Source organism: Ochotona princeps, chromosome 3 (assembly GCF_030435755.1).
Source record: "Ochotona princeps isolate mOchPri1 chromosome 3, mOchPri1.hap1, whole genome shotgun sequence".
Classification (NCBI taxonomy): domain Eukaryota; kingdom Metazoa; phylum Chordata; class Mammalia; order Lagomorpha; family Ochotonidae; genus Ochotona; species Ochotona princeps.
Window position 1 is genome coordinate 17,528,133 of NC_080834.1, and position 15,035 is coordinate 17,543,167.

Sequence of the window (15,035 nt, forward strand, 5' to 3'; positions counted from 1 at the left end):
GTTGTTTTCCCAAGTGAAGAAAAATATGAACTCGAAGAATGTTTTTTCATGTCTGATCTGAGTTCTATGTAGTCAGGTTGTTAGATTTTTATTTACACTTGTACACTGACATATTGATAAAAAAATGAAACCTATGTTAGTTCTGTCAACACGTTGGTCCTAAAGTAACAAATTTTAAGTAAAAATGAATTAGTTATTTTTATGTTTGTTTCCTTTTTCATAGAACTATATTTGAAAACAGCTTGAGTTGCAAAAGCCTTTTTGGTGTGATAACATATTGTTAGTCCTTTTACTGTGAGACTTTGATTCAGATGTATCCCAATTCCTGCCCTTCCCTGCTCCTCCCACCAAATCCCATGATTATTAACAAGTTTATTGTCAAGTGAACAAATGGTCTTCTTTCATGAGTTCGGCTCACTGTCCTTTCCCCCAGGCTACAGTCTGTCCTGCCTGACCGGGGTGGCCAGCTTAGGAGTCAGGGGCAATAGCAGTTTGCCATTTTGGGGACCATTGCTGTGAAGACTGGCTGGAAAATGGCTGTTTGGCTGTCTAGCGAGCTTCTGGAGTCAGTAGCAGTAGAGGTGGGACATGCACTGATGATGTTGTTTGACAGGAAAACCCTCCTCATCTTCTGCCCTACACGACGCACCTGGCAGTGAGGTGGGTCTAGAGGACTATTAAAGGAAGACTTAATGTTTCAGCCAGATCCTGAATGCTGTGATATGATCAGATCTATGATTCAATATAATGTCTACTTTCCTAATACAGGCATCACAGCAAAGATGTGTTGCTTGAAGTTTCACCTCCAGTGATAAATAGGGTCAGAATCCAAACACAGCTCTTCTAACTAAGCTTACTAAAGTCACTGAATATGGTAGCCAACATGCTTTTTTTTTTTAAATTTAATGCACTATTGCTTTTAAAGCAGTATTAGGAACACAGCAAAAGTGAGCAGAAAGTACCATTCCCATAAAAACAAAAATAAAAAGCACCTATCTCCTTCACAGAATATATCCCAGTGTCTATATCCCGCACACAGTGGTGCATTTGTTAGAATTAATGAACCTATATTGAGGTACCATTAGCACCCGAGATGCATGGTTTGCATTAGGGTTCCACTTGGGGTTATAGTCTGTGTGTTTTGACAAACATGTAATGATAGGTTCCTAGCACCATGCTTTAGTTTCACTGCATAGGTTTAACATTGCCGTGATGAAGTCATCTGGCTGCAGGTCTAGTGCCTTTGAATGTGCCTGCAGCTACTGTGACACCCTCAGTGGAGGACAGGGAGAGCCAGAGAACAGCTGTGCATGGTGCACAGGGCTTTGGGACACACTGGGCTGGTGACAAGCCCTCAGCATCTGTCAGTTTCTGTTCAAAACTATAAGATGTTACAATTTTCTTATTTTTTTGTTCCATTCTTAACACATATTGGAATGCCATGTAATATATTGACATAGATATAAATGATGACATTCAATAGAGGGAAACCATAATACGCCCCCCCAAAAAATATCATTCCTTAATGGCAAAACATTGAAAACCTTGTGCGCTAAGTTTTTTTTAAATACCCTGTGTTTAATCATTGGCTATAGTTACCCAGCTGACAATACACTGCTTGAATTCATTTCTTTGTACCTGTCTTCCACTCTTTCTCCATTCCTGCTTTCCATCTAGTGTCCCCAGCTTCTGGTTAGCATGGTTCTGCTCTTACGTTATATTTTGGTATACCTTTCCAGAATCCACACAGGAGTGAAGTTACACAGTATTTATCTTTCTGTACGTGGCTTATATCACTAACAATGTCCACTGGTAGTCCCATGTTGCTGCACGTTTTAGGTTTCCGGAATTTTGTGGTTGGGTAATATTCTGTTGTACACATGTGTCTCATTTTTTTTTTTTTTGGCCCATTCGTAAGTTGATAGAAACTCAGGCTTATGGCCAATCTTGGTTAGTGTCAGTGATGCTGAACTAAACACGAGTGAAGATGCCTGTTGACATGCTAATTTGATTTCATTCAAATGTACACCTAGTAATGGGATTGCTGGATCATATAGCAGTTATATTATTGGATCTCTGTGTTTTCCACTATAGCTATACTATGCGGTGTTCTCACCAACAGTGCAGATGGATTCCCTTCTTCCATATCCTTTCTAACACTTACTACCTTTTGTCTTTTTGCTAACACCATTCTAACTGGAGTGTGGTATCTCACTCTGGTTTTGATTTGTATTTTCCTGATGATTAGTGATATTGAGAATTTCAATTATATATCTTCCTTTGAGCTTATTTGCCCATTTTTAAACTGAGATAGTACATTAAAATTTTTTGTTCTTCTCCGTGTGCTAACTTATTAGACAGAGCAAACAGGGAGAGTGAAACAGAGAGTTCAACACAGGCAGGATTATACATGCGTTCCAGCGCAGCCTTCGAATGGCCATGCCAACCACAGCTATGTTTATCTTCCAAATCAATAAAGGCTTATAAGGCAAGGCACACTGATGGGTCCTTTAACAACAAACTCAAAATGCTCTATCCTCTTGGATTTTAATCTTGTAAAGTCATGAATTTATCAACTTTAAGAAAACTGCTTATGCTGAAGTATCAGAACATGTCCCATTGTACTTTGATTTTTGAACTTGAAAACTAATCAGCTCCAGTTGATTCTCTTTATTAATGTCGAAGGAAATAAAAATAAAGGTTTCATGTTTTCTTTAGGCTCTTGATTTTTTGGTTGGTTTGAGTAACTCGAGGCATGAGCAATCACTTATTTTGTGTTTTGTGAACAATCCTCATCAGTGCTGCCTCTATTGGGTAATTACGTTAGTGTTCAATCGCCTGCACTTGGACGTAGATTGGAGGATAAATGTCTGACTCACTTTTGATTTTTGGTTTGTAGTCCCAGTCAAAAATCTATGGCAGTCTCTCGAACTGATTCTAGTTCAGTCCATTTCCTGAGCACTCCCAAGAATTGTTCAGAAGTGAAAAGTGTTGTTTTACACTTCAGGAGACCATGGTCTCTTCTGTTCTTCAAAGCAGGTAGGGAAGGGTGCGAGGGCTCTCAGTGAGAGAATGCTGCTGTACAGGCATGGGGGGTGGCCACTGCTGGGACAGCAGGTTGCCATCTTGAGACCCTGCAGCGAAGGAAGCAAAGAGTGTATTTCATTTTTAGAAGTTATTACCAAAGAATGGTCAAAACATAGTGATTTTGGCTTTCTCAGCTCCCATTGAATATTTTTATAGCAATTACAGTTGTTTTTTTAAGTTATGGAAGATATAGCCCGAGAGAGCTCTATAATTGGTATATTTGAGGCACTTAAATATTTTTTGAACGTAGAATTTAAAAAATAGGTTTATTGTGAATGCAAAGATATTTTAAAATGCATGCATCATATTTTCATAATACAAATTTCCATCAAACATTTGAATCTCACTCATACAAGGTTTTCACAGATATTCATGTGGTTGAAAGCAAATCTTAAAAGCTTTAATGGCTATTTCTTGGTCATCATCAGGTTCAAAACAATTTTTGTGACAATAAACAATTTAATCACATTTGGGCAGGCTGCTTTAGCTACTTTGCAGCATTTGTTAATCATAAGACTTAAGTGATCATACTCATACTCTTGAAAATTTGTGGTTCCGAAACAAAACACTGAAGTCACCGTTTCAGTTCCGCATGGACAATGGTGAGGTTGGAAGGAGTCACTGGTAATACCTCTGGTGTGCAGTGCTTTGGAGGTTCTGACTCATGTGACCTAGAATAGAGCCACACTTCAAGATTCAGGCCTGAAGTAAAGTCTTGAGTTTCTCCCATGTAAGGAGATCTGGGTACTGGTCCACACAGATGCTTGTAGTTTTTCCTTTTTCCAGGGAGCCTGAGCCTCTCAGCAGCTTTCTATCCTTTCCCATTGGCACTGACCCTGGACTTTATCGTTTGGGTCCTCTTCCCTTCACTGCTGTTTTGTGTGGGATGCCTCAGGTCATGTTGTAGTCCCTCCTCACTGTGACACACCTGGGATTCAGCGCTTAGTCTCCAACCACTTTAATTACAGGGCATTCACGTGCCTCTTCTAGTGGAGGAGATGAAAGTTGGGAGAGGAAAGCTAAGTGAGGTTGCCTGAATGGTCTTTAACAGATGGAAGTAGTGGAAGAAGTTACGAAAGTTAACATGCAAATACGTGTGTGTGTGTGGGAAAAGAGGTTTATCTTTAGAAAATTCTAACCAACCGACTCCTGCTGTGTTGTATAGGTCTGTTGAAGCTAAGAGGTGTGCCTTAGTCCATGCTGTTATGACAGAACGCTGGAGAGGGAGTTGATTGTTCATTGTTCTTCAGGCTGGGAGTCTAAGACTAAAGCACAGCAGGTATCTGGTGAAGACTGATATCTGCCATAACAATAACGTGACATCTTGAATGGATGCTTGTGTCCTTACATGAAAGAGAAAAGGGAAATATGTTGTGAACTGCAGTTTTTTTATTTAAGGTTCTGATCCATTCGTGATTAGGGCAAGCTTTTAATTTGGTGCTTTGGACACACCAACTGATGTACCCATGATGTTAACACCTGCTTCAGGCACCTGTTTGCTGATAAGGCAGAGCCTGGCACACAGTAGTGAGAGCTCAGGCAGTTGGGTCTCTAGCACACTTGTGAGAGACCTGGATTCAGTTTATGCCTCCTGTCTTTGGTATCAGCTGGGTCCGGCTCAGCCCTGGCTATTGCAGCTATCCGTCCTCTCTCTGTTTCTCTGTCTCTCTATTGGTCAAAAAAAAAATCCACTCATGAGGTCCCGAGAAGTTCCACCCCTCAACTACCATTAAATTGAACTTTAATTTTAAATTAATTTTGAAGGGTACACAAATCACAACAAGTCATAATAGAAGCTAGGGAGGAAACGGATGCTCTACTGGGTCAGAAGACTCTCAGAAGCTAGCACACTTACTCATGTGGAAGTCCAGGACTGAATCCAAAACTTTTGATCCTTTATTCTAACCATTATTTTGCATCATAGGTGTGGAAAGAATCTTCACAAATGTGCAAGTCTGCTTGGCTTAAAGGCTTTGTGTGTGCAAGCCATAGAGCATCTAGAATGTCTTTGAATCCTAAGGCCCTCTGATACAGATTACAGATGACACGAAGTTAAAGCTGAACATTTCCTTTTCACTGGTCGTCACAGTAACCCTGTACGAACAGATGTAATTACCATTTTCACTAGTGCAAAACTTGAGGACCAGAGATATTAAGTGACCACACAGATTGGCAAATGATTCACAACTTATTCCCAGATCCCCTGACTCTGGTCTATTTTTTAATCCCATTTTTATATTCTATCTATGGGGGCACATACACCTCCCCCCCACACACACACATACACACTCATATGAACAATTTGTATCACATTGAAAATCATAGTGCAAAATAAGGAGGACATTGTAACTTATTTTCTTTCTCTAGAATTGATCATCAGGAAGATGATTAAATCAATATCATTGTTAAACTGAATTTATTATTTTTGAAGAATCAGTTATAAAACAAAAATACCTCACTTCAAATGAAGAAAATGTTCCCCCTTTTTGGTTTGCTTCTATCATTCCCATCCTTTCTTCCAGCCGTGATCACACAAATGGCTAAAATCGCGGAAGGAGAGTGTCTGAGGGATCATACTCTCTCCCCCACCCCCACCTTTTTTGCCACTGTCACACTCTGAGCTTGAAGCGATGAGATCACCCTCTGCTTCCTTTCATTGGTGTTATTCAGGTTAGCAGAAAATTCTGCCTCCTTTATCTGTCAGGAGCTTCAGCCTTTTGCTTTCTTTGAAATCTGACCTCTGAACAAGGCTGTACCAACCAGAAAATAGTAGCTGAATTGATTTATTTCAGATTGTTGCTATGGTGATTCCCACCAATATAGACAGAAAATGAAGAAGGGAAAAGAGTCTGCTAAAGAGAATGTTGGATGGGGTTCAGACCCAGGATGAGGCATGGCAGTTGTAGAAGGTGTGTCTGCCTCAATGCCCACAGAGAGAGACACATGCTTCTAGGTTTACCATTAATTCATCCACAGAGATCACAAATAATCCATTTGCATTTTCAGAAGTAATGAGATGATTTTATTACCTAAGCACCAAAAATGTGTTTTATATAGCCTTGATATTTCTCAATTATTTTCACAAGAATAACAACTATGAGTTGTGAAATAAATTTTTATAACCAGAAACATTTTGATTCTTAAATGACTGTCCTATATTATGCTTTATTAAATAAGTTGTTTGATTCAATTTTCTCAAGATTTCTGTCCTATGATTTCAATCAATCCATTTCATGCATTTGATTATTTACCCATATGTTTCTCTAAATTTTCATCGTATTCTTTATGCCAAGCTTCAAATCCATGGATCAAGTTAATAAAAAAATAGTGAGGTTAAAAATACTTATTGGAGGCTGCCTGCAGGTAAAGCAACACTCAGGTTAAGCTGGATGCCGAGCCAGGTAGTCTGTCCTCAGAGTGATTCTAATCTGAACAAGACAAGGAGTTTAGATTCACAGTCACCACAGTCAAAGCTGTCACTATAGCAGTATCTTCAGTCCCATTTCTGCCTCACAGAAGGTAGATCTGGGGAGAACAGAAAAGGGCAAAAAGGATTTTGGTAGATATACTGAGGTGGGATGGAAGAAAGAGAATGCAAGGAAAAGCAGACAGATGTGAATTTGAAAAGGTAGCATAGATGTGTTATCTTCCCTTATGCCTTGGAGGTTGATACCATGTGGAGACACTCTGCACTCTGCCTTCCCCATCAGTAGCCCTAGGAAGGCAGGAGCTCGACCTGACTGGCAGCGGATCCCTCTTGAACCTGCGGCAAACTGACGTGTTGGTTTCAGCTTAGCTGAGGTTGGGAAGACTTTGGGAGTCGACATTAAGAGCAGCTGTAAATCAGAAGGTAACAACAAAAAGAGAAGCCAGTGGAAATGCAATGGAACCAATAAAGAATGGGGCTTAGTCCCCTTCTGTGACCCTTAAAACTTTAGATTTCAGCCACAGGAAAGAATCAGGAAAAGGGCTTTCTAATCCAGTGCTTCATGACTCAGCTTCTGTTTATATTTGCCATAAATGTTAAGAGGCAAGAATCAAGGGAATGCTGTGTCTCAGTCCTGATCGTGATGTTAGTTTGTGTACATTCGCAGACAAGCTGGGACATATCACTTAACTTCCGTGAACCTTGGATGTTTTCATCTGTCAAGATGAAACAATCTCCAAATCCAAATATTGCATTGAAGCATATTATTGGAATTCAGAGGACTATGATGAATATATATATGTGTATATATTATATATATATGTATATATATTATATTTTAGATAATTTATTTGGAAGTCACAATAGAGAGACACAGAGAGAAAGACACACACAAAGAGAGAGAGAGAGAGAGAGAGAGAGAGTCTTCTGCATGGGTGATGGGATTAAAGCGCTTGGGCCATCTTCTGCTGGTTTTCCAGGCTGTTAGCAGGGAACAGCCGTGTTTCAAACAGGGGCCCATATAGGATGCTGCCTTTGGAAGTGGCTTTACTCCCTATACCACAGCACTAACCCTGGCTTAAAATATATTTTGAGGTATGAAAAAAAAGGGCATGGAGAAAATATATAATTTTCAAGTAATTGATTCATACATTATATCAGATTTTGTGATTCCAGCATGGTTAATTTTGGCCACTGCTAAATAGTTCTGGATTGTGGAGTCAACATCTTAAAACCTTATTGTTACTAAAAATGCACTTTGCAGAAATATGATAAGTAATTAAAATCAATGTCACTCATTAAAATAAATGAAGAAAAGTTGTATCCTTGATTTGGATAGTCTTTTCTTTAGCCATCTATAAATTGAGTCATACTCTCCATTCAGTGCTGGAGTTAGCCTTGAGAAACTTGTATTCATTTTTTACATTTGTGTAATTTCTTTCTAATATGTCAATGTAAATCTTATGCTAATTTTCACTAGAATCAAGCATTCTTATCAAGATGAGGTTTCGTTTGAGCTCCTTCAATTTAAGGATAGGGAAATATAAGTGCTTATTTATTGAAATGGAAATTATTTCTTTATTTGCTCCCAGAATTTGGACTAAGTTTAAATATTCAGTCAGGCTTTAACACTGCCATTTTCAGCAGGCTGAGTGAAATGCGATCAGCTAACACCTAGTTGTTTGCAATCATTTGTGTTGCTTCCCATCATCTACCTTGAGACCAAATTATAAGCAATGTTTTCACACTGTGGCAGGACACACAGTCTCTGAGGACAATATGCCAATTTCTTGGGCAATCTGTCCTTTTTATCAAAACTATATCCTTAAAAAAAAACTATATCCTTAATAAAGGATTGAGCTGACTCCGATCTTGAGACATCTGCAAACTGTGACCTTAGACAAATTTCAGAAAGACAAATTTTCTTTCTGGGCAAGAGTAGATTTGGAAAGGGAAGCTTAAGAAGAGGGAATAACATAATAGCTAATGTTACAAAGTGATTACTGTTAACTGAATATTTTATCAGTTGTCCTGGTTTATAAGTCACATATGAATTCTGCATTGTTGTCTTGCCTACATGATTTATTAAAATATTTACTTCCTTTTATATGAAAAGCAGAATTACGCAGAAAGAGGAGAGACAGATAGACACGCACACACATACACACTCACACTCACACAGATCAATTTTATATCCTCTTCACTCTCTCAAATGGCCTCAATGGCAGGAGCTGGGATGATCCAAAGCCAGGCGCTGGGGATTCTTCTGGATTCTCCATGTGAATGCAGGGGCCCATGGACTTCAGCCATCGTCTAATGAAGGGAATTGGATTGGAAAAGGAGATTTTAGAATTTGTATCGACACCCATATGAAATGACTACAGATAGAAGCTTAGTCTCCTATGCCATGGGGCCAGCTCTGCCTACATAATTTTTACATACAAATTTCTCTCTGAAACTTACTTTTTTAAAGTACATAACAAAGTTTCTAGGTGTGGTTATTACAGTAGGAGAACCAAACAATTGTGATCCTGTTTACTGATCAGTCTGTCAATAAATCCATTATCGCTTCTCGGCCTTTTGGCTAAGATCAAGTGTAATAAATCCATTTACATTAATCATTCTCTAAGCATGGCCCTTGAACATGCAACACCAACAGCACCTGGGGGAAATGCTCAAAAGGTCCTCACGTCAGACCTGGTAAATCAGAACCTTTTTGGGTAGACCCATCCATCTATCCTTTCCCAATACTCCACTTGACTCACATTAACCTGAACTACATTTGTCAAATCGCTAACTTCCGCCTCAGCTATATTTTGCTATACACATCTGCTGAACTAAAGTTGGATGCCTAGCATCTGACGTTCAGAAAGTAGATTACCTAGATTTCTATATTTTTGAAGATATATGTATATATGTATATATGCCTTAATTTATTTTAGACATTAATTTATTGAGAGAGAGAGAGAGAGAGAGAGAGAGAGCGCGCATGTGTGCTAGAGAACTCTTCTTATTTACTCCCCAGATGTCTACAACAGCCAGGAGTGGGCTGGACTGAAACCAGAAGCCAGGAATTCCAGTCTCATTTTCAGCACAGGTGGCAGGGGCCCAAGTACTTGAGCCATCATCCAGTGTCTTCCCAGGCACATGAGCAGGAAGATGGATCAGAAGCAGGGCCATTGGGACTTGAACCCTTGCTGATAGGGAATGGAGATTCACAAGCAGGGGCTTAACCTGCTGCCTTGCCATGGAGGCCCCAGCTGGCATATTGCCATATTTACTCTCACTGGCTTTTTTGGTCTGTATTTATTGTGTGCTTCTTACAACCAATCATTTTTTCTTCTTAATAGAGGAAATTTGAGGCCTTGTACAAGATTTTATTGCCTCTATTCCTGGCTGTCTTTATTTTTCACTCTTGTTTTTTTTCCTTTGCCGCTTGCAATTAAAGAAACAGCATTACTCATTCATACAACTAGTAAATGAATATCTGTGATAGTAGGTCCTGGTGTCTTTTCTCAAATTTTTTTTTATGCTTAAAAAGTGAAAATTTCGCTTGGGATGTTCTTGAGAGTATCTGTAAGATATATGCCTAAATATCCAGACTCATTTCATCTGATAGCTCCCAGTACAAAGTGATTCATTCACTATAATATATTGATTGGAGAAGTCCTCCTTACCTATTTTCCCAGTGGCTATGGGATTTTTCATCAGAGTCCCTTGTTGTCAAACTCACTGCTTTTGATGCTGTAAAATTACTACTGCCTAATGGTTTGAACATTTCATAAACCAGTTGGGATTGGAAATGACTTTTCTTACCATTGTTTTTATTTAAGGTGGACATTATCTAAAGATACGTACAATCTCAGCTTTAGGGGGTCTCAGACACCCAGAACCCCTCCTCCACGAGGCTCTGAAGTTTTGGCAACAATGCCCCAATTATCAAAGCCAGGGCGGAGTCAACTACATGCCAGCTGCTTTGTCTGGGCCACCAGAGGCCTGTTTGGTTTAACTTGCTGAAGGCACCTCTAGCACTTCACAATTGCATCATGTCTGTACTGCAAGTTCAGATATTTCAGGGAGGATTCACCCTTCTGTGTGTTTTGTAATGCAGCTTGTGAGCCCACTAAATAATTAAAATAAACAAATAAAGACTAATTTGCTTACTTTTAATTTTTACCCAATCCACATTAGTTAATAATTTACAAGGTAAAAATGAATAGAAGATCAAAATGACTTATCCTGCAGCTCTCGCACAGGCATGGTCGTGGGTAGATTCTGCTTATTGACTGCTCATTTGTACTAGAAATAACCCCAGAGGAAACAGGGCTCGATGTGAGCCCGGGTTTAATAAAAGCAGTGGCAGACTCTGGAGGGTTTTTTTTTCTGTTTCCATATAATCCCAGGATCATTTGTCTGGAGCTGTTTTTGAATTATTCATACAAACCATAGCTCTTTCAGATATTGGATGAGAACAGCTTCTATCGTGCAGTTTCACAGGCAGTGTCTTTTTTGCTGGCTTTTTAAAAATAGATTTTTTTCCCCCTCGTTCCTGGTTGCTCTTGGGTTGTTCTTGGTAGGTTTGTATTAACAAAACACATTAAGGTGCTGTGTGGTAGCTAATGTGAAGACTTTCTTCTAGTGAAAGGGAAGGCAACAGAGGACTATAATAGGAATATTATTTTCTTGGGAAAGCATTCATTTTCACTTGGCTTTTGAAAATCTCGGCACAGACTCCAAGCATAAGCATTGTTTAGGAGACAAGAGTTAACATTTGTTCTCATTCAGTGTAGTCTTAACACAAGTAAATTGGATTGGAGGGATTTACTCAGCTGAACCTATTGTTCTTATGCCCCATTTGACAACAAGCCTTGTGCCTGTTTGCAATCTCCAGGGGGAAAAAAGTGGGGGTTGGAGGGTGGCTCTGAGGGAGGACTCCAAGGGCAGGGGGTCACACCATCCCTGACATCTCCCCCTGCCTCTCTGCTCACTTCCCCTCACTGTGCCAACGTCCATTGTCTCATCCATCTGTAAGATAGTCATTTTTCCTGTATTGTCTTCTTTTCTTACAATGCCCAGCATGCCCCACCCACCAGCACTCAATGCTCTCTGCTTTTTCTTCTTTCAACTTGTATTAGTACTGTGCTCCCTGCCCCAAATGGCTCCTGATGGTCTGGGGTAAAGGACTTCCCTGAGCCAAGACATGAATGCACATAGTTTCTTGGGAAATGACATTGTAACGTGCTGCTTGGGAAGCATGGAGGAAAGAGAGAAATGATGGAAGCCAATGCAAGGTAGAGTGTGTTGCAGGGTGGTTGCCACTGAGAGCAGCTGGTTTTGAACTTGGCTGTGAAGTCTGGAGATAGTGCCAGGTTACCCAAGCGGAAGCAAGCTTAAGTAGGAAGAGTCTTCAAAATCTTCATGGAAAATGTGCATTATATTTTAATTCTACTTTCCAGAAGCTTCTAAAATTATTCCTGCATATATTCCAGTTCCTTCCTGTCTATCATTGGCTGGAGCCAAACACTTTTTCTGGAGGCATTGAGTGAATCCTAAAGGTTTGGTCTGTCTGTGCTGTACTGTGGAAAAATTAGGGGAGAATTGCCAAGTGGGTTCACTAGGATGCAGAGGTATGCCCCAAGACAGTTAGATGTAGCCAAATGGGCTATGTCTTGGGCATGACAGTGTCTGCTGCCTTGAGCCTACACACACGCACACATTCACACGCAGAGGCACCCAGCCCAGCTTCTGTGCTTGTCTGTGTTGAAGATTAAGAACTGCTGCTTGTCCATCTCTGTCCCAGCTGCACCTTTCCACGGTGCCAATGCACAGTCAGCATTCAGGGAAAGTTTGCTGAAGCAGCAAGTTGGAATAAGCGACTACACAGCAGATCCACCTGAGGTTTGGTTTCTGGTGACTTTCCCCAAGTGCACTCTTCCAATCGTTAGGGCACCCGCCTGCTCCTTCCTCCCTACTTAGCACTTAGAGTTCATCCGGAGCCTTTGTGTTCTCACTCTTGGAATTATGGAGTCTGTTTCATTCCCCACTCGCTGAGCACCTACTCTGCCAGGCCTTTTCAAGTCCAGTTCAGTGGGGTGGGAGGGGTGAAGGCGGAGAGGTACAGCTAGGTGGAATATGACGGCAAGAAGGAGATGGGAGTGGTCCCCTTGTCAGGATTTTTGTCCTATGTCACCCTCCTTTGGTGGAACATGACGGCAGGAAGGAGATGGGAGTGGTCCCCTTGTCAGGGTTTTTGTCCTATGTCATCCTCCTTTGGTAATACATTGGGCTGGATGGCAGACTCCCCAAGCCTACTCTTTCAAAGGAGCCAAACTTCTCTCCCATTAGGAAATTTGCTCAAATCTAAGACGATTGGCAGAGGGCCCCATCTGGAAACAAATCTGGGTTCATGGTAGAAGGAGCTGCTCAGCTTGGCCTACTTCACCCCACCTTTTGCTGGGGCCATCCACGCATGGATGCCAGTCAGCCTCTGCTCTAAGAGGCCAGGGTCTCCTGCCTGGGCACCCTGGATTCAGCCTACATGGCCTGTCCCTCCCAGTTTGGCCTCAATAATTCAATTCCATTTTTAGAACTACTGTTGCCACTTCCTGTGTCCTTTCTGACCAAGTTCTCCCCCCAGTTGTTGTCCTGCTGGATAGTCTCCCATCTGCCTCCTGTCTCCCCAGGCTGAGTTCTATGAAGCCACCATTTCTATGGCTGTGGCCCACAGAGAGCTTGGTCACTTTGCTGCTCTGGTCCATTTCCTCGCTAAATTGTACGTAATAACTGGGGAAGTCAAACTGCATGGATGCTACCTCCTTCCATGTCGCACATTCAGATTCTGTGACAGTAGACTGATTCCCCTAGGCTTCTCAGCCAGAGACACCTAGGTGCTGGGTCTGAGACCCTTGCTCAATTGGGTGAACTCTAAAAGTAGAACAATGCCCTCCTCTGGGCAGAGCAGTAGGCCAGGTAAACAGTGATGAGTCCTGCCTCCAGGACCCACCATTGCAGAACTGGTCAGGGGAAAAGCCATTTGTGCAATATTTGGTAGCACTGTTTGTGAGGTCATGTCACGGTCTTGGTTGAGTCTTGTGCAGAACAGAAAAAAATGTGAGTTGCCACTACTGTTCATTCTGGCAACCTGAGTCCATTATGAGGGTCTTGTCCTTGGCTCTGCAGGGCCCTCTCACATAGGTTACTATGCGTCTGGACTAGAAGAGACACCAGATTCTGAAAGTCAGGCTAGCTGTCTGGAGCTGAACACCAACTCAGCTAATCACAAAGTATGTGACTTTGTATCTCTCTTTCCTCACCAGAAACAAGATGACTCTTGCTTTGTAATGTTGTAGGAACATTAATTTCAAGACAGAGAAAAGAGAGATCTTTCATCTGTTGGTTAATTACTTAAACAGCCACGATGATCCAAACTCAGCCAGGTAGAAACCAGAATCTGAGATCTCTATCCTGATCTCCCAAGCATTTGGGCCATCTTTTGCTGCTTTCCCAGGCATATTAGCAGGGAGCTAAACTGCCAAGTGGAGCAGCCAGGACTTGAACCAGCTCATATGGCATGCCTATGTTGAAAGCAGTGATTTTTACTCACTATACCACAGTGCCAACCCCTAACTTTTGATTTTTAATGACAGTGTTTGACCCATCTGATTGAATTATGAAAAATTATGTTATACATATGTAACTTAAGAGAAAAATAAAATAATAACTTTTCTGTGCATCACTTATTGGCAGATAAGAAAACTGTCTGAAAGAGCTCTCCTAGTCAACTCTGTCTGAATCAATGCCCCGAGGTAATGGAGCTCTTCATTTCCCTTTCCAAAATGTGCTGATGAGCAGTCATGACATGGTGGCAATTATTATACCTATGAATGTCTGCTACCACCAGATGCTGTACTAGAAAGCTGGTTCCCACACCTACTTATGCTAGTTAATTCCTTTATTCAACACGTATTTATTTGATCATACATATTTAACCTTGTTTTAGGTACTGGAGATATGACTACAAATGCTTATTGCATCCAAGCTGTATTTAATTTTTTAATTAAGACAATTAGTTAATTGCTAAATTTATCAACTAACTAATGATAAATAAATATGAAAGGAGAAACACAGACTTTTGTGAATATTTGATGTTACATGAAATTACTCAGGATCTTTCACACCTTGTCAATGTCAAGTTTCCGTTTCCCTGGGACCTAGGAGCCACTAACCAGATGCCCCTGTGACTGCACATGGGACTGGATGGAGAAAGCCTATTTTGGTGACGCCCCTTAATCCTGACAATGGGTGTGGCTTCAACAAGAAGAGCCCTTCTGCTCGCTTTGTGCATCCCACCCTTCTAACACTTGTAAGAAAAAGTCCAAGCATACTGCATCTCAGGGAGGCAGTTACCACCCACCCCCATGCCCATTGCTTGTCCCTAAGTAAATGAGTCTTTTCTGTGAGGTGCTGCTACTCGAGGCTGATTATTTGGTGATACACCAAGCAGCATACTTTGAAGGTTTGT

General features: G+C 41.0%; 1 protein-coding gene and 1 pseudogene across 1 annotated transcript in view; both read left to right on the forward strand.

Moving 5' to 3' along the window:
- The window catches only part of SCHIP1 (schwannomin interacting protein 1), a 720,286-nt gene that overhangs the window by 61,807 nt on the left and 643,444 nt on the right, over positions 1-15,035 (forward strand). The gene's annotated exons all lie outside the window — the stretch shown is intronic.
- Positions 9,079-9,245, forward strand: LOC131479937 (U2 spliceosomal RNA; annotated as a pseudogene).